At 45.4% G+C, this 24,690-nt stretch overlaps 1 pseudogene; it reads left to right on the top strand.

Annotated features, from left to right (window-relative positions):
- Positions 1-20,964: 20,964 nt before the first annotated feature.
- Positions 20,965-24,232, top strand: LOC139420197 (retinol dehydrogenase 12-like; annotated as a pseudogene).
- Positions 24,233-24,690: the final 458 nt, after the last annotated feature.

The raw sequence follows: 24,690 nt of genomic DNA, 5'->3' as shown, positions 1-24,690 counted from the left end.
GCCGTATGATATGATAGATAATTGTACAAACCCATAAAACATTTTTAAAGTTCTATTTGATCAAGAATTGTAAGGGTAGGCTATGTCATTAATCAAAATGACCACTGAGCTGCAGGAAATATCCCAGATTGTGCCTCTCACGCCTAATCAAATGCAGGAAATGTTTTTCTTACAAGAGATTCAGAATCTTCAGGACGATTTCAATAACCCCCATGTCCCTTTGGAAGTATTGAGCAGACCAAAGACAAGTCAGAAAAGAAAGGATGCATTTAATATCATCTCTGTGTGTCCATGACTGTGACAAATGAGGTACAGTTCAGATACTTGTTAAAGAACATATTGGACATCTGCAAAATGCATTCGATATTATGTAACTCCATAAGGAATTCAACATTCCCAACATTTCTCAAGCTTGTCAACCCTTCCTCAGTACTACAATCTGACAGACACAGGCAAGAGAACATGGTAGTTCACCCAAATCACATTTGTTTATAAGTCCTTAAGATAAATAGAATACTCTATATAGCTGTAAGCCGTCATTACTAGCCTTCTAGCAATATGGTTGAGTCTATCTAGCCCATAGATTAGGCTACTTTCAAGGTAAGGAAAGAATGTATGTAAAGTCATTTGAGTGCAATAAGGGATAAGGAAGAAAAAGTTGGGGGCAAATTTGTAAACCAACACCAATCTGTCAAAAAGGCATTGAACTTTTAGAAAATACTAAACAATGCATAGTAAATATTCTCAAACTGAATTAAGAATGCATTAATGTACAGTATAGCACCTTAAAATGTTTTGTGTTCAGTTGATGATCTCTTTAGATTTGATTTCTAACACCACAAGAACATGCCTTACGATTGATGGAGTTTGGATCCAGTCTGTTGTGCGTCATAGTGTTCATTAAAGCAAAACATAGAACCTGTCAAGTCAAACAAGGGATACCCACTCAGTTTCCCCACACTGATAACATAAAAAAAGGTTCAAAGGTTGACCAATTGTACTTTAACAGTATGCACTGTAATCTTCTGTGGCCATTTGCAGGGAAGACCCACAGGCTGTGTGGCCTAAGGCAACACGGCAGATGTTCTTGAGTAGGACCGAAGTATTCAACTCAGAGTTTGTGAAAGGGAAGGACTAAGAGGGGGAGACCTCCTCATGGGACCCTCCTGGCTCTCTGGCAGCGGCTCCATCTCTTCTTCTCCCTTTTCCAAGATGTTTTCCTTTGTTGTGTCCATTTCTATAGCTACCTTGTGATTCTCATCTAATGTCCCTTGTTCACTTTCCTGCTCTTCATCTACCTTCCCTTCTTTAACCTCTTGCTCCTCATCTACCCTCTCTTCTCCAGTCTCTTGCTCCTCATCTACCCTCTCTTCTCCAGCCTCTTGCTTCTCATCTACCCTCTCTTCTCCAGCCTCTTGCTTCTCATCTACCCTCTCTTCTCCAGTCTCTTGCTTCTCATCTACCCTCTCTTCTCCAGCCTCCGTGTCCTTTGTACCCCTGCTGTCTTCCTGCTCGAGCTCTGCTGGTGACTCTGGTTCCAGAACCTCAGGACCTAGCAGGGCCTCTCTGAGAGTACTCATCAGCTCTGACTGGGTCTCTGCCAGAGTCTTGGTCATTTCCTGGTCCCACTGCCCAGGGACCAAGTCAGTAAGGTGGAAGGACTGTCGCAGCAGATCAGGCTGTTCCTCTAGGTAGGACAAGGCCTCCACTAGCCAGGCTACTAGCAGCTGCACTAGGTCTTTGTGTGTGGCCCCTGCTGCCCCACCCTCGGCAGCCAGCCGGGCCCAGCGGGCCAGCAAGAAGCTCTGCAGCACGGGCCGCAGGCACATCTCCAGGGGCTGGAGGCGGCAGGTGCAGCCAGCGGGGACCACGGCCGGAAGGGTGCCAGTGGCACCAAGGGTGGTCAAGAAGTCCTTAGACACGTGTCCACGGTGGCCGTCCAGGATCAGCATGCCTTTGGTACTCCTGTTCTGGTCCAGCATATGTTGGCGCCACACCTGAGACTCCCACAGTGCCAACTCCTCGTCCCTGGTGAATCCCTCCACCTTGGCCTCCAGCAGGACAGAGTTGGGGAGGCCTGTGCCCTGCATCTTGGGGAGCTGCCCCTTGATTAGGACCAGGGTGCGTAGCATGGTGCCATCGGCCAGCGCTGAAAGATAGATGGTGACCAGAGGTTCCCTGGTTCCCACCAGCTGGAGAGCCTCTTCTTTATCCACTTTGGCTGGATCCGCAAGCGCCTCAATGTCTACAAAGACAGACAGCTCGTCCATGGCAGCTATGCCTGTGTGGGGCAGATCGTGGGCCTGGATGTGCTTGCGGGTGAACTTGGTGAAGGAGTTAGCGCTGTCCTCCATGGAGCGTGGCAAGCGGAAGCTGACCGTGGCAGTCCGCCCAACAGCCTGCCAGCCAAGGCTATGTTGCAGCATGAAGCTCACAGCCCAGTCGTAAGAGATACGGAAGGCGCTGCTGTGACCGTCTTGGCTGTGGATCTCAGAAGCCCTCTGAAAAAGGTTCTTCTCGTTGAGCGGCAGCTGCTGCTCTCGCTGGGCCATGACCCACTCCACCATGCGCTCCACCGCCTCTCCCTTGCCGGGTCCCCGGCCATCACGTTCCAGCTGCTTCTCCTTGTTCTTCAGCCAGGTCCGGATGAGATTAGACTGGGTGGATAGCTGCTTGGCGGCTTGACGTTCCCCGCAGCACAGAGCGAACAGCACTATCCTCAGCAGACGCACAGAGAGGGTGTCCTTTCGTTCTTTTACCACCGGGCGTACTGTCGGAGGGGTGACGGGAGGGTCAGATAAGGCAGGCTGCTGTTTAGACTCCCCTTCATTAACAATTTCATCAACGTCCTTGCCAAGACCTTCAACCTCCATTTCTTCATTGTCTGTGTCTGAGCCCATGTCCTCCACTGGGGCCATTGCCTCGTCCAGGTCACTCTCCGGCCCTAAGGGACCCCACTCGCTGCTGTCGTCAAAGCGGTCTGCTCCCGTGGTGTTTCTGCAGGAAAGAAAGATAAGTGGTATTTGAGGCATGACAGATAAAACATCTCAATTAATCACAATATTTTGGGGGGAGTAAACTGTGTGAAACGGCTGGAGTGTGTCTCGTAAAGTACCTCATGTTCTCCATGATGAATCCAACATTAGGGGAGCCTGTTAAAAAAAAAAGCAAGAGAGGATAAGAGATTTAGATTTGAAAAGAAAGAGCACGCAGCTAAATGTAAGTGTTACAACAAACATTTCTGTTTCAGGTTGAACTATGTAGACTTTGTTTTCCCTGTCATAATGTATTATTAATATCATCTTTCACAGACAATGTTTTTGACGCTTGTAAACTCATAGAGATGAAGCTAGTCTTGAATTGATTATATACTGTATGTGTTTTGGTATCACAAGAGATGATATTATTGTGTGTGCATCTACAAAACATCAAATAAATGATTGACCTGAGTGGTGGGGTGAGAAGCCATGATACTCCCAGAAGCAGCTGGGCTGCTTGCACAGGTTGGCTTTGCAAACGATGCATCCAAACACGCTCTCATGTCGCAGGTTCTTCAAATTGCAGTTCTTGCATCTCTTGGTCTTGGCGGTGAGTTTAACCAGTCTGTGCCTTAGTTTATTTGGATTGCCTTGCAGGGCAACTTCTCGCACGCTCGCTAGTCCCTCTTTATTCTCAGAGTGGATGCGTGCTTGTCTCTCTGCACACTTGGCTAGCTGGTGCCCTAAGCGCTTTCGAAAGTTTGCCTGGGTAAAGAGTCCACCCTGCACCCATGACGGTGGGTTCTCTTTGCGGCTCTCCCGCAGCACTATAAAGGCGTTGACTATGCTCAGGTTGACCAGGAACCAGAAGAGACTGCGCCAGTGCTTGTCTAGTGGCAGCCCTCCTAGAGGGTTGCAGGCAAGCAGCTGTTTGCAGATGTCCACTCCTCGCATATTCTCCTGCAGAAGTCGGAAGGCTAAGGGCCGCTCGATGGGGCTGAGTTCGCCCACTTTGGTTTGAGACTTCCTCCACACTGTGTCTGGCTGCCCTGGCCTGGCATTGGTAGACAGGCAGCCCATCTCCTTGGTGTCTTTCCAGCGGGTGGCCAGCAGGGGACCCAACTGCCTCTGCAGGAAGTCCCCAGGCTTCTCCAGCTTACCCTGCTCCCACAGCTCCCTGGGGAGGATGGGGCTTGGTGGAGGAAAGGAGCTGGAGGCGTAAATGCCCTGTTCCAAGAGCTTCTGCATGAGAGGGGCAGAGGCCAGTGAGCTACCCAGGAAGAGCTGGTGGTGTTTCTGCTGGAGTCCCTCCACTAAGGGGGGAACTACACTGAACCCCAGCTCATTCTCCTTCTCCCTCCCCATGTGGATGAGCAGTCGGTGGCAGTAGCCCGACTTGGAGTCACACAGCAGCCACACCCCTGGTTGGGCCTTGGGGTTCCCTTTGGCTTGGCCGGCCTCCGTCTCCAGGCTGGGCAGCAGGGCCCGGTCGATGGCCAGGCACCGGTTGGGTTGGTAGGCTTCCCACATGGAGTCGCCAAGGATGCTCAGCATAGGTCTGAAGAGACGCAGCCTGTCGCTGCCACTGCCCTCCCCCTCCTCCTCCTCCTCCATGGAGGTGAGCAGACTACCCATCCAGATGTTGTTGGAGATCTGCTGGAAGCGCTTGATGGACATGGCCCTGAAGAAGGTGTGGCAGTTGTCGTAGTGCTGCCAGGACCAGTAGTTGGCAGGCTCTGGGAGGCTCTGAAGGCCCATGAGGATACTGAGACCTATGAAGCCCTTGATCTCGTGAGCGGCAACAGGGACCCAGTCCGGGTCACGCTGCCCAAGAAACTGGCAGGTCTTGGCCTTGGCGTTGGTCTCGTTGGCGATGAGCTCCAGGAGCGAGTACGGGAAGAGCAGGTTGAAGTAGTCGACAGCGTCGCTGTTTTTGTTTAAGGACTGGCGAGGACCGCAGCTCTCTGTGAAGTCGAGGATGGTTGTGGAGTTGGTGCCTCTCAGCAGAGGTTCTCTCCAGTTCTCCATTAACGCCCATTCAGACCTCCCCACTTCCACACCCCCCCCGGATTTGTCCTCCTCCTCTTGGCAGAACTCAATGTCAGACTCCAGAGACTCTGTGGGGGAGGGAAGGGGATCACAGGAACAACAGTTAGTCTTTTGCTCCACAGAGCCAAGTTGACAACTTTTCTTTTATAAACTCCCTGGGCCATTTCTTATGTCAGCCAAGTCCACTTTTACAACACCATGTGTATAGAACAGGGAAAGATATAACACCTTCACAACTGGCCAGTAGTCTGAAAACAACATAAACGGCAGAGGAAAACAGATTGGTATGCAGACTGTCTCCTTGGTAAGACATTACTCCTCTGCACTTGGGTCATTTTTAGACTCCACATATTTTCCTATTTACTTTGGCACAAAACATGCTTTGGAGTGTGTCTTGATGTACAACAATCTGTCAGTTCCTGTAATGCAGGGTTCCACAAGTGGCAGCCCACAGGCCTTCTTTGTTGGACATAAGACTGTAAACACACCAGCAAATCAGGGCCAGGTGATTTACATTTCCTGTTCCAACGTATTCCCACGCATAATAGAGAGATATGTGATCTTATACAAATGTAAGCAAGGTTTGAAATGATGTTTTAGTCAAATATTATATCCATTTGGGCTTTGAGGTCAATTTGCAGTCTACAAATGATTTGTAATTATGTTTTGGCCCCCTAACCATCCCCTCAAGAAAAACTCAAATGGGCCCGTGGCTGAATCTAGTTGATGATAGTGTGTGAACGAGCAACATGGGATGCAGCCATGTAGAGTTCTTTGACCTCATTAATGAAGAGAAGGGGAATGTATGGTAACAAACACCTGTTGTGTGTGGTTGTGAATAAGTGTGTGGTTCATCTTTTTCCACATTACTTTTTGTAGACACGCACACACACACACACACACACACACACACACACCATTTCATTTTTTTTTTGTGTTTACAAGTTTGTAAAAATAGTTTTACATTAGGTAGGGCCAATAGCTTTAGTGCGACCTCATGACCAGAACATAAGGCCTTGTTCTAACCAATATAGATGTACAAATATTTATGATTGAAGGCCCCCTCTGGTGTCCTATATGAGGGGATTTTATGGGCACTCCACAATATCTGGTGTGAACCATGTCTCACTGTACAATATCTGGTGTGAACCATGTCTCACTGTACAATATCTTGTGTGAACCATGTCTCTCACTGTACAATATCTGGTGTGAACCATGTCTCTCACTGTACAATATCTGGTGTGAACCATGTCTCTGTTCACTGGTGTGAACCATGTCTCACTGTACAATATCTGGTGTGAACCATGTCTCTCACTGTACAATATCTGGTGTGAACCATGTCTCTCACTGTACAATATCTTGTGTGAACCATGTCTCTCACTGTACAATATCTGGTGTGAACCATGTCTCTCACTGTACAATATCTGGTGTGAACCATGTCTCACTGTACAATATCTGGTGTGTCCCATGTCTCTCACTGTACAATATCTGGTGTGTACCATGTCTCACTGTACAATATCTGGTGTGAACCATGTCTCTCACTGTACAATATCTGGTGTGAACCATGTCTCTCACTGTACAATATCTGGTGTGAACCATGTCTCTCACTGTACAATATCTGGTGTGAACCATGTCTCTCACTGTACAATATCTTGTGTGAACCATGTCTCACTGTACAATATCTGGTGTGAACCATGTCTCACTGTACAATATCTGGTGTGAACCATGTCTCTCACTGTACAATATCTGGTGTGAACCATGTCTCTCACTGTACAATATCTTGTGTGAACCATGTCTCTCACTGTACAATATCTGGTGTGAACCATGTCTCACTGTACAATATCTGGTGTGAACCATGTCTCTCACTGTACAATATCTGGTGTGAACCATGTCTCTGTACAATATCTGTGTGAACAATGTATATCTGGTGTGAACCATGTCTCACTGTACAATATCTGGTGTGAACCATGTCTCTCACTGTACAATATCTGGTGTGAACCATGTCTCTGGTGTGTACCATGTCTCTCACTGTACTGGTGTGAACCATGTCTCACTGTATATCTGGTGTGAACCATGTCTCTCACTGTACAATATCTGGTGTGAACCATGTCTCACTGTACAATATCTGTGTGAACCATGTCTCACTGTACAATATCTGGTGTGAACCATGTCTCTCTGGTGTGACTGTCTCTCACTGTACATATCTGGTGTGAACCATGTCTCTCACTGTACAATATCTGGTGTGTACCATGTCTCTCACTGTACAATATCTGGTGTGTACCATGTCTCACTGTACAATACAATATCTGGTGTGAACCATGTCTCACTGTACAATATCTGGTGTGAACCATGTCTCACTGTACAATATCTGGTGTGAACCATGTCTCTCACTGTACAATATCTGGTGTGAACCATGTCTCTCACTGTACAATATCTGGTGTGAACCATGTCTCACTGTACAATATCTAGTGTGAACCATGTCTCACTGTACAATATCTGGTGTGAACCATGTCTCACTGTACAATATCTAGTGTGAACCATGTCTCTCACTGTACAATATCTGGTGTGAACCATGTCTCTCACTGTACAATATCTAGTGTGAACCATGTCTCTCACTGTACAATATCTGGTGTGAACCATGTCTCACTGTACAATATCTGGTGTGTCCCATGTCTCTCACTGTACAATATCTGGTGTGTACCATGTCTCACTGTACAATATCTGGTGTGAACCATGTCTCTCACTGTACAATATCTGGTGTGAACCATGTCTCACTGTACAATATCTGGTGTGAACCATGTCTCTGGTGTGAACACTGTACAATATCTGGTGTGAACCATGTCTCTCACTGTACAATATCTTGTGTGAACCATGTCTCACTGTACAATATCTGGTGTGAACCATGTCTCACTGTACAATATCTGGTGTGAACCATGTCTCACTGTACAATATCTGGTGTGAACCATGTCTCTCACTGTACAATATCTGGTGTGAACCATGTCTCACTGTACAATATCTGGTGTGAACCATGTCTCACTGTACAATATCTGGTGTGAACCATGTCTCACTGTACAATATCTGGTGTGAACCATGTCTCTCACTGTACAATATCTGGTGTGAACCATGTCTCACTGTACAATATCTGGTGTGAACCATGTCTCACTGTACAATATCTGGTGTGAACCATGTCTCTCACTGTACAATATCTGGTGTGAACCATGTCTCACTGTACAATAATCCTACCATGTCTTTCAGTGTTCACAAGGGGAGATAAGCTCAACACCTTGTGCAACAAAACATTTGGCATCAGGCCAAGTTAAACAACAAAGCAAATAACGACAGCAACCCACCACAACTAGATGTCAAATCATGGGGCTCTTTTGCTGGCACATTTTGCACAAAATGTCACCATGAATAGATACATTTTGTTAGGGTGTTGCCATCCTGGTTCTACGTTATAGTACATTTAATGAATAAGATTAATGGTGTATAAATGTTAATGTCTAAATGCTTATGCATTGTACGTAGTAGTATACACTTTATTAATTGTGCTCGTAATTTCAAAACATTTTCTAAACTGCAAATATAAAGCATCTTTCTCCTTCCATGGTAAAACTGACATGCAAAGGCTATCTGTTTGGAGTTCTGTGGGGAGCTTGAAGACACCTACCGTTTGGTGTACAGGTGCTGGAGCCGTGACTTGGGTCCTGGGCCAGGTGCTTGGCCATAAGGTCCCCTGTCTGAGAGCTGAAGTCACAGAGCTCACACCGCAGCTTCAAATAGCTGTGTGGAACAGAGGGAAAGAAGGTTGGAACGTGTCCCTAGTAACTGGCAAGGCAAAAAAAGATCAAAAACACAACAGAAAAGGTGTCCATTACCAAGGGGGGGGCCGCTTGTGCAGGGGGACCCGGTTGGTTTTCATACGTGGTGCATGATTTCTGCAACAAGAGAAATGAACACTATCAAACTGTCCAAGACATCTATGATCAATGAATTAACCATTGTTTCTTTAACTAATAAAACATTATCTATATTGAAGCTTGACTCACGTAATCATGTGGTCTGCGTAGGAGCGCGAACAGCAGGTGCTGTAGGGGCACACAGCACAGTGGACGAAGGTGGGGTAGTGGTCAGGGAAGCTGGGTACGTCTGAGCTGCACTCCATGCACCGCTGCTTGACTAGAGACACACTGTAGAGGTCACACAGAGGTCAGACACTTCAGCCACAATATATGCGTTTATACATCACCCTGGCCGTGAGCCAACCCTCCAAGGGTGTTTCAGGGAGAGTTGGGATATGCAAAAAAAAACGTATTTCCAACTCACACACACGTATTAATACACACTTGTACATGTGTGAAAAATAACAAACACCCACCAAATGATGATTATGTTTATACATGCTCTCAGAGGGCAAGCTAGCGCTACTGTCACACTTCTCAATCAAAAACTAAGTCTGAGATGAATGATTGGGATTTGTAGTCCTGGGATTTGTAGTCGCTCCATGTACAACAATATAACTATTACTCACCTCCGTTTCTGAAACTTGGTGAGCAGGTCCAACTGCTTGATGGATTTCCTCATGGTGGTTCTGGTTGTTTGTGGAGGTGGTTTGGACTGATGTTGTAGTTTATGTTGTATGTTGGTGTAGGTCTGGCCCGCCTGAGGAGTGGGGCCTGTCGTCTTATAGTCCATAGGTACATTCTTGGGCAAGGGCAACTGTCCCTTGTGGTGGGAATATGCCCTGATGGTCACCTAAGTACACAGACAAGAATATAACACAGTGTTTAACCCCATTCTACTTATGAATACTATACCTATACTAATATAACTCCTTCTTGATCTAGGACATGCATTTCTTTTTGGTTAACCGTTGTTCTGTCCAACAAGTAAATTGCCTGAATCTCTACGCTCTTAGAAAAAAGGGTTCCAAAAGGGTTTTTCGGCTATCCCCATAGGAGAACCCTTTTGGGTTCCATGTAGAACCCTTATTTTGGGTTCCATGTTGAACCCTCTGTAAGAATTCTACATGGAACCAAAAAAGGTTCTTCAAAGGTTCTCCTATGGGAATAGCAGAAAGCACCTTTTCTACTAAGAGTGTAGATAAAGTGGCAAGACATTTCTCTGTGGATGACGCCACTTTGTGGCACAAGTAAGAGAAGGTCTAATCAGTGAAATGAAGCTGTTCATCAACTCACTTTAGTCCCAGGTTGGAGCCCCTCCAGCTGCTTGGGTTTGCGGAAGGTCCTGTGGCTGTGGGTTTTGTGCTCCATCCTGTCCGTGGCAGAGAGGAACTGCAAACGGCACTTGTTGCAGTGACTCGCTCTACTGGCCTGAAAAATCAAGAGTTGGGTTCAGCGTTTCAGGGCTATACATAAACTGCAGAAGAAATTGTGATCTCGTTTTGTCTTTGTACAAGAGTTTACCAAACACTTTTTCTTGCAGTATCACTGCCTTTATAAAACATATGGGACCGGTTTCCCAGACCCAGATTAATCCTAGTCCTGGACTAAATACACACTTACAATGAAGATCCTCTGTTGAGATTGGTGTTTAATCTAAGACTAGGTATAATATGAGTGTGGGAAACCAGGCCATAAATACCTTCCTTGAAGTAAATTCTTTACAACAGTTTTAAATGGGAACAATGCTTACTTTTTTATGGTCCTGTGTGACTTAGTTGGTAGAGCATGGGACTTGCAACACCAGGGTTGTGGGTTTGATTCCCACGGGGGACCAGTATGAGAAAATGTATGCACTCACTACTGTAAATTGTTGTGGATAAGAGCGTCTGCTAAATGACATAAAATGTAATGGGCCTGGGTTGTTCCTCTACCTGGTGTCGTATGTAATGCTGCTGGTAGGAGTTGGGGCTCTTGAACACCTTCAGGCAGTAGACACACAGCTGGTTGCATGTCTTTGCATGATTGGTACAGAAGTGGTTGTACACATCAGAAAAGAAAGAAGACCGGTACCGACACACCTTGAAAAGAAGAAGGGATGGGACTTCAGGAAGGTGTGGTTCTGAGAGGAAATGGAAAGGCCAGCTTTTATTCTATCCTGTTTAACTGGAGGTGAAAGGTTACCAACCTGGCAAATATAGGGCATCTCTCCTGGTTTGTGGGTGTTCTTCATGTGATGCAGGAACACAGGCTCACTCTCAAACGCCCACTCACAGATCTTACAACAAGCTGCACGGTCAATAGAGAAAACGAATCACAAATCCTCCATCAAATGCAACTTAGTTTAATCATAAGAAAATATATCTCCCAGGATGCATATTTAACAACAGGTGAATATGTAAGTATGGTAATGAGAGGGTGTACTGGAAGACTGAGTGGGCCCGTGGGCATTCTCCACATGGTACTGGAGCTGGGCGCTGGTAGAGAACTGGCGGAAGCAGTGCTGGCAGGAGGTCAGCTGGTCCACCCATTTAGTCATCTCTGGGTGCTGCTTCATGTGGTCCATCAGCCTGCCGAGAACACACACACACACAGTTAACATCCTTCCAGCAATTGAGATTTGCATTTGCATAGTTCTAACCCTTCAATAAGTGGTCCAGATACTTTTGTGGCAATATATCACATGCAAACATTTGATTGATACTTCTACCCCTAAATGTTGTCATTTCAAATCAATTTATGGTCAGTCTGTATGTGTACATACTGTGTGTGTGTATCTGGAGCAGGGGACCCCATCCTTACCTAATGTTGCTATTGGACCTCTTGGGACAGATGACACATTTGAAGGAATAGTTCAGCTTCGTGGGCTGGCTGTCGACCAGGGACTGTTGGCCCGCGAAGTGGCCATAGTAGAAATCATCCACTAGCATAACCACCTTAGGCGGAGGGTCTGGGTTGGAGCTGGGAGCCAGTTCTGGCAGGGGGTTCTGAGTGCCACTGCTGCTGGAAGGCCCAGCAGTAATGACCAGGTCTGGACAGCAGAACTGGGAGGGGGGAATTCAATACAGTTTAAATTGCCATCATTCTCATCATTACTAGTGGTGAATGTTCATGGTTTAATATCTGGAATGTTCTATGGTGCATATGATTAAGCTTCTTACACACATATGTCCTTGAAGTGCTTCTTGCATTTTGAATTGGGCTCCACATCGGGGGCATATCTTTACCTCCCGATCAACTGTAAAACAAACAGAACAGGGAAACATTTGCCCGATGTTCTGTTCAGCAACATTTTTACACTTAGAACCAGCGAGGGAATATGATAATGAGCAATAGATCTGATATGGATGTAATTACTGTACCTTTGGTGTTGCCCTGTGTCAGGGGCGTGGCCACGGGTACATTGGCCTGGCTGTTGCTCTTGACGATCTGCAGAAGCTGCGATTGGAGAGCGACTGGGACTTGGTTCCATTTCACTATAGCACAAAGGAAAGCAGGGGATGTTCAACAGATGTCACTATAGAGACAAAAGCTGTACTTCATTGAATTTAGACCCACCCATAAAATAAGAATTTACAAATCTGAGGCTGTGCGGAAGTGTTGAGTAGAGTGGGCCGGGTGCCCATGGTGCTAGCCGTGGTGGTGAGGGGGGCGTGACTGGGCCCACGGATGGTGAGGGTGGCAGGGATTTGCATAGTGGCAAAGGTGCTGGGCACCGCCTGCCGTAAAACACCACTGGGGCCAGCAGTGGGCCTAATCTGTGCAGGCTGGGTCACAACCTGAGGCATCCCCATAGACGGAGCAAAGAACTGCCCTCCAGGTCCTACCATAGGAGAGAGAGGGCTGTTAACAAAATGGTGTTACTATACCATTGGGACCCCTGTATGTCTATTGTAGCTCTGTGAAAACAGCACTGGATAAAGATGCTGAAATGAAAGACCTAAAGTTATAAAATTACCAGAGAGTAGGGTGATGGGTCGAATCATCTGGCCTTGCTGTAAATTCAGAACTATCCCCATAGGGTTCTGCCCAGGCCTGACATTTCGGACCGGGAAACCCTGTGACATATAGTAATGAGATGAAGTTAAATACATTCTTAAATGCATTCCACCTCGCTGAGCTGAACCAAAGCAGGTCAGAGAAGATCCGTGAGCACTGATGCAGTCCGTACCTGGGTGAAGTAGATCTGCTGGGCATTGGCCGGGCCGGCACCAGGGTTAACAGCTGTGGGCAGTAGCATGGTGCTCAGACCTGTAGGGGTTTGGATCTGGATCAGCTGTTGTCCCTGGACCATGCCAGATGGTACCAGAGAGGGCATACCAGGGACTCCCGTGGGGACCATAAATTGAGGTAACACCGATGACGACACAGGAGCTGAGGGACACAGAGGAAGGGGGACAACCTAGTGGTTAGTGTCCAGGGCGGGATCTGAACTCAGGTCTACCAAGGGAGAAACCAATGTCTTGACTGTTAGACCAAGAGGACGTTTCCCCTTTGCTGAGAATAACACTGATTTTGATGTCGTAGGCAGGGGCTACCCTGAAGACCATGAGCCACTCATGTCTGCTACAACAGCTTCAGCCCTCGGTTCTATATTATAATCAGTGTTGCCACTTTAAAAAGGAGCAGCTTGTGCATTCTCTTTAGTTTCCGACTCCGAGGTGTATAACACATTTATAAATACTCCTGTACAATCAAATAATGAAAATCAATTCCTGAGCTTTTCCTGTGTTTCTGAAAGTAACGACAGCTGTTTTAACCTTTGGGCAGTGTGCGTTTGAGACACCATCCTTCCCCCCCAAAACATCAACTCACGTGCTCTAGTGGTGCGCTGCAAGACAGAGGAGGAGGACAGGATTGTGTTGGAAACCGTTGCCGGGACACGTTGTGCAGCTGAGGGAGTGAGGGAGGGTATGCTGGGAATTGGAGTTTCTCGGGATGTCGAGGAGAAAAAGGAGGCTTCACAGACTGCAGGAAACACACAATGACATAAACAGCAAGGTACAGTTAAATTACATGAGAATTAGCATCCATTCTCCTGTGTTTTTATTTGATCTGACCTAGTATTGATTCTGAGCTGTTTTTTTTCAGTTTATATTCTGTATTTCTTACTTCTTTACCATTGATATTGAATATTCCATTGTTGAGGAAAAGCTTGCAAATAAGCATTTCACTGTACTATTTACCCTTGTTGTATCCTGTGCACAGGACAAATAAACTTTGATTTTATTTACCTTCACAGCATAGTCCTATGCCAGGGGTGTCAAACTCATTCCATGGAGGGCCTAGTGTCTGCTGGTTTTTTGTGTTTCCTTTCAATTAAGACCTAGACAACCAGGTGAGGGGAGTTCCTTAATAATTACTGACCCTAATTCATCAATCGAATCGAACTACACCGGCTGTTCCGACACTCGTCGTATGTGGCAGGGCTTGCAAACCATTACAGACTACAAAGGGAAGCACAGCCGAGAGCTGCCCAGTGACATGAGCCTACCAGACGAGCTAAATAACTTCTATGCTCGCTTCGAGGCAAATAACACTGAAACATGCATGAGAGCATCAACTGTTCCGGATGACTGTGTGATCACGCTCTCCGCAGCCGATGTGAGTAAGACCTACAAACAGGTCAACATTCACAAGGCCGCTGGGCCAGACGATTACCAGGACGTGTACTCTGAGCATGAGCTGACCAACTGGCAAGTGTCTTCACTGACATTTTCAAACTCTCCCTGTCTGAGTCTGTAATACCAACATGTTTCATGCAGACCACCATAGTCCCTGTGCCCAAGAACACTAAGGTAACCTGCCTAAATGACTACCGACCCGTAGCACTCATGTCTGTAGCCATTAAATGCTTTGAAAGTTGGCGCCAAGTCTAGGTCCAAGAGGCTTCTAAACAGCTTCTACCCCCAAGCCATAAGACTCCTGAACAGCTAATCAAATGGCTACCCAGATACCCCCGCTACTACTCTGTTATTATCTATGCATAGCCACTTAACAACCCAATTACCTCGACTCCGGTGCCCCAGCACATTGACACATTGTACCGGTACCCCCTGTATATAGCCTCCACATTGACACATTGACTCTTTACCGGTACCCCCTGTATATAGCCTCCACATTGACACATTGACTCTGTACCGGTACCCCCTGTATATAGCCTCCACATTGTCTCTGTACCGGTACCCCCTGTATATAGCCTCCACATTGTCTCTGTACCGGTACCCCCTGTATATAGCCTCCACATTGACTCTGTACCGGTACCCCCTGTATATAGCCTCCACATTGTCTCTGTACCGGTACCCCCTGTATATCGCCTCCACATTGACTCTGTACCGGTACCCCCTGTATATAGCCTCCACATTGTCTCTGTACCGGTACCCCCTGTATATAGCCTCCACATTGACTCTGTACCGGTACCCCCTGTATATAGCCTCCACATTGACTCTGTACCGGTACCCCCTGTATATAGCCTCCACATTGACTCTGTACCGGTACCCCCTGTATATAGCCTCCACATTGTCTCTGTACCGGTACCCCCTGTATATAGCCTCCACATTGACTCTGTACCGGTACCCCCTGTATATAGCCTCCACATTGACTCTGTACCGGTACCCCCTGTATATAGCCTCCACATTGACTCTGTACCGGTACCCCCTGTATATAGCCTCCACATTGACTCTGTACCGGTACCCCCTGTATATAGCCTCCACATTGACTCTGTACCGGTACCCCCTGTATATCGCCTCCACATTGACTCTGTGCCGGTACCCCCTGTATATAGCCTCCACATTGACTCTGTACCGGTACCCCCTGTATATAGCCTCCACATTGACTCTGTACCGGTACCCCCTGTACATCGCCTCCACATTGACTCTGTACCGGTACCCCCTGTATATAGCCTCCACATTGACTCTGTACCGGTACCCCCTGTATATAGCCTCCACATTGACTCTGTACCGGTACCCCCTGTATATAGCCTCCACATTGACTCTGTACCGGTACCCCCTGTATATCGCCTCCACATTGACTCTGTACCGGTACCCCCTGTATATAGCCTCCACATTGACTCTGTACCGGTACCCCCTGTATATAGCCTCCACATTGTCTCTGTACCTTTACCCCCTGTATATAGCCTCCACATTGACTCTGTACCGGTACCCCCTGTATATAGCCTCCACATTGACTCTGTACCGGTACCCCCTGTATATAGCCTCCACATTGTCTCTGTACCTTTACCCCCTGTATATAGCCTCCACATTGTCTCTGTACCGGTACCCCCTGTATATAGCCTCCACATTGACTCTGTACCGGTACCCCCTGTATATAGCCTCCACATTGACTCTGTACCGGTACCCCCTGTATATCGCCTCCACATTGACTCTGTACCGGTACCCCCTGTATATAGCCTCCACATTGACTCTGTACCGGTACCCCCTGTATATAGCCTCCACATTGTCTCCGGTACCCCCTGTACCTCCACATTGGTACCCCCTGTATATAGCCTCCACATTGTCTCTGTACCGGTACCCCCTGTATATAGCCTCCACATTGACTCTGTACTGTACCGGTACCCCCTGTATATAGCCTCCACATTGACTCTGTACTGGTACCGGTACCCCCTGTATATAGCCTCCACATTGTCTCTGTACCGGTACCCCCTGTATATAGCCTCCACATTGTCTCTGTACCGGTACCCCCTGTATATAGCCTCCACATTGTCTCTGTACCGGTACCCCCTGTATATAGTCTCCACATTGACTCTGTACCGGCACCCCCTGTATATAGCCTCCACATTGACTCTGTACCGGTACCCCCTGTATATAGTCTCCACATTGACTCTGTACCGGTATCCCCCTGTATATAGCCTCCACATTGACTCTGTACCGGTACCCCCTGTATATAGCCTCCACATTGACTCTGTACCGGTACCCCCTGTATATAGCCTCCACATTGACTCTGTACCGGTACCCCCTGTATATAGCCTCCACATTGACTCTGTACCGGTACCCCCTGTATATAGCCTCCACATTGACTCTGTACCGGTACCCCCTGTATATAGCCTCCACATTGACTCTGTACCGGTACCCCCTGTATAAAGCCTCCACATTGTCTCTGTACCGGTACCCCCTGTATATCGCCTCCACATTGACTCTGTACCGGTACCCCCTGTATATAGCCTCCACATTGACTCTGTACCGGTACCCCCTGTATATAGCCTCCACATTGACTCTGTACCGGTACCCCCTGTATATAGCCTCCACATTGACTCTGTACCGGTACCCCCTGTATATAGCCTCCACATTGTCTCTGTACCGGTACCCCCTGTATATAGTCTCCACATTGTCTCTGTACCGGTACCCCCTGTATATCGCCCCGCTATTGTTATTCACTGCTGCTCTTTGAATATTTGTTTTTCTTATCTCTTATTTTTTTCTTATTTTTAATTTTTCAGGTATTTTTTAAAAACTGCATTGTTGGTTAAGGGCTTGTAAGTAAGTATTTAACTGTAAGGTCTACTACACCTGTTTTATTCGGCGTATGTGACAAATAAAATTTGATTTGATCAATCAAGTACAAGGGAGGAGCGAAAACCCGCAGATTCTCGGCTCTCCGTAGAATGAGTTTGACGCGTGTCTTATGCTAACCGACTATATGACTGGGTCATTGACCATTCATACATGTTCAGACCATGACAAGGAACGCAGTGATCAGTCCGTCACCAAGATGACAGTCAAAAGGGTGTGTCAGTCTGTCTCTGTGGCAATAGTTGGCCAATGGGCATGCTCACCGTTGTCGTTGTCGCCCTCTATGAATTCCAACTCCTCCTCCACGTCATCATACATCTGTTGCCATGGCTCCAGCTCCTCCTCCTCACATTCCATGAATAAATCGCCGTCCATATTGCTGAACGGATCAAATGTCTAATAAACAACTAAGACACACTGAACGGTTAAAATGTCTAGTAAGTGTACACTCATAAGTGTAGATCTATCGCTAGAGAACTACGAACAGTGTCAGAACATCATACAGTACATTAAAAAACACCATTGTTGCTTGAGTAAATATCAGTGTTTTTATAAGTTTCATGTGTTTGTGTAACTTGTATGAAACTATAAAGTTAATTTATTTCAAACATTTATTATATTGTAACCTTTATTTTACTAGGCAAGTCAGTTAAGAACACGGCCTAGGAACAGTGGGGCAGAACAACAGATTTTTACCTTGTCAGCTCGGGGATTCGATCTTGCAAGTCCAACGTTCTAACCAATAGGCTATCTGCCGGCTACCTGCCGTAAGCTACAATATTGAAGAAGAAAAAAAAAAGCCTATTGATTGAATGTTGGCAATATGACTCAGAGACTTGGCTTCAGAGATATAGAAAATCTGTCCAGGATATAAATAATCTTATGAAATTGAATTTCTAAAGATATAAAAATACATATTAAACTATTGAATGAAAACATTGCTTCTCTGACAATTTTTGGGGGGCAATTGTTTTAAATATATATACGCAATTGAGTTAATCTATTATTCTTCTCTGGCTCATTGTGATAGAATTTCTCGCTAAATGTCCCTGGCAACCACTAGAAAATGTACGAAAGGGGCGGGGGACAAAAATAGTTCTCTACATGCATGACAGATTTGAGGTGCATGACTCAAATAAAACAGCTGTTCGTTCCGTGAGTCTAACAAGTCATGTACATGTTTTGCAGAAGAGATGATCTCGTAATGCAATAGTCGCATTCCAAAGAGATAAGACCCCCCCCCCCCTCACATTTTGTGGAAAATACATTCTGCGTCGGCGTAATGTTACTACTGACTCACAACGTGTAGGCTACGCTATTGATGTCTTTCCACTGTAACGTTTAGCGTGCACATTAGATATATTTACGGCACAAAATATATGTATTATTTGTGACACACAAACTACAGGTAAACCATAAACTATTACAGTTAAATTCTTACCCCGTCCAATATGAAGACAGAACGCTAATAAACTAGAACACACAAAAATTATTCGCAGGCTATATGTTCCCCATTGGAGGCATATTAATCCGCATGAAGGAGGCAGACGTTTACCTCTTTCAGCAAATTACATTGGTCAAAACAAAGTTTGCGTCATTTCCGCTTTAAAAATCTGCACTGTGATTGGCTCCCATCAATGTAAAGAAGAGAGGCGGAGCAAAGCATTTCAGGAAGTAGGGTTGCCCTAAAACTGCGTTGTTTTAATAAATTTTATTAAAAACGTAGTTAATTCAAGTCAATTAATTTCTAACACGGTAATTAATACTCAAATACATGAAATAGTATTAATTTCAACCAAATTTGTGTCAATACTAATATCCATACACCCACTAAAGGCAAATTCATTGAAGCTGCAAGCAGCCATTTTGTTATATCATGATGCTATTTATTAGCCCTTATTCATGACTCAAATTCCATTGCATTACATTGAGCCATTTGTCTTCCTCTTTCGCCTTGTGAGAAAAATGCCCAGACGCTCGGTCCCTGACAAAATGCTGTCTAAATGCAAATACACCTCACACGCGATACAATTTTGGAAACATTTAGAATTGTACTTTCATATAAGCAAGAAATAATTGTTCAAATACAAAAGCTACATTTACTGTGGAGTTTAGGAAAGAACATTGCCTCAAACCGAGACTACACTTCCTACCCTCCAATTTCCAATGGCGCGGAACTGTGGAGGAAGTGTTGTACTTTGGCTGGGTGCTGTGTTTTTGTCAATTCTGCAGGGTGCAACAATGATGTAACTTTGCTAAAAATGCATACAGTAAGTGTATATTTTGTATTTGAAAGATTCTCCCACCCTGACGTGAAAAGAAAAAAAAACTGTAGGCCTATCAGAAGTGAAGATTATTAACGTTTCTAAACTTTAAAACAGTGACAGGATTGTAGTTCCTTGATCCAGCTGGGTTCCATGCTTTCAATTGAGAACTAAAGGGCTGGGTTCTGGAGAACTAACTATTGATGTGCTGATTCATGTTACATACTCACATTGACATTTTATGTTCTCACATTACAATTGTACAGAGTGAACTGTGTGTGCGCGCGTGTGTGTCAAATAAAATAAACAAATATTTGTTACATGCGCCGAATACAAGTGTGAAATGCTCATTTACCAACAATGCAGTTCAAAAAATTGAGTTAAGGAAATATTTACTAAATAATATAAAAGTAACACAAGAAAATGCCATAGCAATGTAATGTGTGTGTGTGTGTGTGTGAGAGAAAGAGAGAAGGGGTCATCATCCATGATAATTTATTCACTTTGGGATTCATGTACATGTAGTCCACTCCACAAAACAATGTTACAAAAATACTGCTTATAGGCTATAGGCCTAGGCTGTCAACAAGGCACATGGTGGCTACTTTGAAGAATCTCAAATATAAAATATATTTTGATTTGGTTAACTTTTTTTGGTTACTACATGATTCCATATGTGTCATTTCATAGTTTTGATGTCTTCACTATTATTCTACAATGTAGAAAATAGTAAAAAATAAGAATAAACCCTGGAATGACTAGGTGTGTCCAAACTTTTGACTGGTACTGTATTTGGAAATGTGTACATATATATTTTATTTTCTTCTCTTAGGTTATAGGTTTAGGCTATTGTAACGCTGAATTGACCAGTAATATTACTGTGAGGTAGCAAACATAACCCATCCGTGCAGCACATATGGCATGCTATCTCCCTCTGGTCCCTATACATTTGATAAAGGACATGTGTTATGCAGCAATAGGTCTTACCTCAAATAGCCTAACCAAACAACTATCACAGCAGCCTATAAACATACAGATATTAGCCCGACATTGTGATGTCAAAGTTTATCATTGTAGGCAGCAGATTAGCCTAAATGGCATGACATGGATATAGTCTTTATGCCAGATCATGTTCTAGGAATTGTATTCTAGTCAAATGCATTGTTATACCATTCTGCCTATTCATTTGCATTGGTATGTTTACATCTGTTTGCAGCGTTTTCATTCGCTGGACTGGGCTCACTCAGTTCACACCTAGAGATGTAACATAACACTTTGTATTTCGACACCACTGCTGCTCTCGTATTGCCCATGATACATTAGAGAATACGATTGTAATCTCTTCGTAATCTGAAGACAGACGCGAAATCCCTCTATTTAAATTGCTTTAAACCTATTAATAGCCTCGCTCTCAGATGAGAGCATCATAGCCGGCAAAACATCGAAATATTCCTAGATTAGAACGAGGTGACTCCCAAGGCGAACGGTATTCGGTCCGTCCACCTATGGTCTGGCAGGTTTTTGACCAAGGCTACGGATAAAATGTGGGATGAAGTTGCTCGGTCTGCGCCGGTTAAGTATGGCGCTGTCATAGCGGTCACAGTGATCTGTAAGTCATGGCCTTTGTTTTTCATTGTACTATTTGAAACGTGTTTGTTACAATGAAATAACCAAGTAAAAAAATATAGAATAGACTTTGAATTAAATGTGAAGGCGGGGCAAGGAAATCACTCAGAATATGAAATCGATTTAACGGTTTTAAGAAAAGGCTCTAAAGATATTTTTCATTCTCTATTATCATTCAACTTGGTTTGTCTTTTTGTCTCTTTTATTATTGTTTTATTAGAGAGAGCGCTAACTTTGTTGTTATTTTGAATATTAAACAGACAATAACAAAATTGGTTGTGTTAATTGTAATTTGTGAAGAACACTTACTAAATTTGTCAGCATATGTTTATGCTCTCTTTGCAGACATCTGTTATTAATAAGATGTTATCTTGATGTTATTCAATGTTTTTTAACAGTTCTTTATCACAAACATATCCCAGCTCTTCTAATATCAAGTGCACAGTTAACTCCTATTCATACATTCCAGGAGCATGTTAAAATGCTCAGAGTTTCTGTCTGTCTACCCAGAAAAATTTGTCCTCCAAAAACACATCATCAGCTCAGACATCAGAGCTTCCCTGTCAGAGTTCTAGTCCATATTCCTGGTCACCATAATATGTTGCTCTCAAATGAACCCACTACACTCTTAGAAAAAAAGGTTCCAAAAGGGTTCTTCGGCTGTCCTCATAGGATAACTATTTTTGGTTCCATGTAGAAAGAACCCTTTTAGGTTTTAGTTAGAACACTTTTGGGTTCCATGTAGAACCCTCTGTGGAAAGGGTTCTAAATGGAACCCAAAGTGTTCTACCTGGAAGAAGAACTGAATAACCCTTTTAGGTTTTAGATAGCACCTTTTTTCTAAGTGTACAGCTTTCAAGCAATAATGTGGGAGGGTATCAATTCTCTCCATGTTGTTTGTTGCACCGACAGGCGTTGTTCTGTTGAGAAAATGGATTGCTGGGGGTGTGTGTCAATCTTCAGTCCAATTACGTGGCAAGACGGTGTTGGTCACCGGTGCCAACACTGGCATTGGCAAGGAAACGTGCCATGACATGGCACGTAGAGGTATGGCATAATCACATTATGTAGCTATGTACAAAATGTCACTGTAAAGACACAGTTTGACCTACTTTAAGGCAGGGTGTTAAATTACTGCCTTCGACCATCCCATCCCAGGAAATGGTTGCAATATTGGGAGCAGGGTACCCTCCTCTTTGGACAGGATGTGCTCTGTGGGGGGATGGCGTGTGTTGTGTGTTTGTGCCTTCTCTAACTGACTTTGGGGAGCTGCAGGGGCGCGGGTGGTGATGGCATGCCGGGACCTGACACGGGCTGCGAGGGCGGCGGATGAGATTCGTCAGGCCACGGGGAACAGCAACATCGTTGTGCGGCACCTGGACCTGGCCTCTATGTACTCTGTCAGAGAGTTGGCCAAAGAGTTCATTGCCAGTGATCGCCTAGATATACTCATCAACAACGCTGGTGAGCATCAGCAACCACTGGAACAGCCATGTCTGGATGGAAAGCTGGCTCTATGGCTTCAGCAACCACTGGAACTGCCATGTCTGGGCCCAGATTCACAAAACGTCTCAGAGGGAAATGTGCTGATCTAGGATATTTTTTTCTTCCTTTTAGATCATAACGAATAAGATTACATGGACCGGGGGGACCTGATCCTAGATTAACACTCTTACTCTGAGACGCTTTGTTAATACGGGCCGAGAATGGGAAGCTGGCTTCATGGTATTATGACTGATAAGGATGGTTGATTCCAGTTATATAGCGCTTCATCATGATGGTTGTCTCCATCAGGTGTGATGATGTGCCCTGAAGTGGCTAACAGAGGACGGCTTCCAAGAGCACAACCCTGGCTGTCAATCACCTCTGCACACCTTCCTCACTGACCAATCTCCTTCTGGAACAAAGCTCAAGAGCTCCGCCCCTAGTCGTGTGGTCAATGTGTCTAGCATTGCACACAAAGGGGGTAAACCGGCCTATTGGACTTTTATCTGCCTTTCCATAATATAGGTGCCATGCAATGTAAAAAACAAAGTCTATTTCCCTACATCTAGGTAAGATCCAGTTTGATGATCTTTTCTTTGCCAAGAGGCCGTACAACTCCCTGGTCAGTTACAGGCAGAGCAAGCTGGCCAACGTGCTATTCTCCAGAGAGCTGGCCAGAAGGTTGAAAGGTAAACAGAAATACCCTCGGTTGTCTTTGGCCTTGTGCACATTTATTACAACCATTACAACAACAATATTGTCACCAATAAGAGTTTTAATTGACTGTCAGATAGGACTTTTCCCAGACACGGTGTAGAGGTGTGAAACACTGGGATCTGATCCCCTGGTAGGTACGGGGGTGACGTCCTACAGCCTGCATCCCGGGGTGATCAGGACAGAGCTGACTCGTCACGTGGAGACCTGGTTCCCCATGCTGAGGGCCATCCTGTCAGCCCCCTCCGTGCTCCTCATGAAGACCCCCACCCAGGGTGCCCAGACCTCCATCTACTGTGCTGTCACCCCAGGACTGGAGCACAAGTCTGGCAGCTACTTCAGGTAAGCTCTGTGGTGAAAGTAGTGCTGGATAGGACATGAACATCAAGTCACTGTACTTAATTGTTTTCAATTGTTGTCAAGGTTGTTTAGCTCCGGTTTGTAAAGTGTTATTGGTGTGTGTGTGTGTGTGTGTGTGTGTGTGTGTGTGTGTGTGTGTGTGTGTGTGTGTGTGTGTGTGTGTGTGCGTCTCAGTGACTGTGCCATGACGGAGACCGCCCCAGGGGGGAGGGATGATGCGGTGGCCAAGAGGCTTTGGAAGGAGAGTGCCCGTCTGGTGGGTTACATAGAAAAAGACTGAACAACACCCTCCACCTTCAAACTATAGAGAAAGACTGAACAACCCCCTCCATCTGAAAACTATAGTGAAAGACTGTACAACCCCCTCCATCTGAAAACTATAGAGAAAGACTGTACAACCCCCTCCACCTGAAAACTATAGAGAAAGACTGTACAACCCCCTCCATCTGAAAACTATAGAGAAAGACTGTACAACCCCCTCCACCTGAAAACTATAGAGAAAGACTGTACAACCCCCTCCACTCTGAAAACTATAGAGAAAGACTGTACAACCCCCTCCATCTGAAAACTATAGAGAAAGACTGAACAACCCCCTCCACCTTCAAACTATAGAGAAAGACTGTACAACCCCCTCCATCTGAAAACTATAGAGAAAGACTGTACAACCCCCTCCACCTGAAAACTATAGAGAAAGACTGTACAACCCCCTCCATCTGAAAACTATAGAGAAAGACTGAACAACCCCCTCCACCTTCAAACTATAGAGAAAGACTGTACAACCCCC

This window comes from Oncorhynchus clarkii, chromosome 2 (assembly GCF_045791955.1).
Source record: "Oncorhynchus clarkii lewisi isolate Uvic-CL-2024 chromosome 2, UVic_Ocla_1.0, whole genome shotgun sequence".
NCBI classification, from domain to species: domain Eukaryota; kingdom Metazoa; phylum Chordata; class Actinopteri; order Salmoniformes; family Salmonidae; genus Oncorhynchus; species Oncorhynchus clarkii.
The sequence above is the reverse complement of the archived record's forward strand: the minus strand, read 5'-3'. Positions and strand labels throughout refer to the sequence as shown.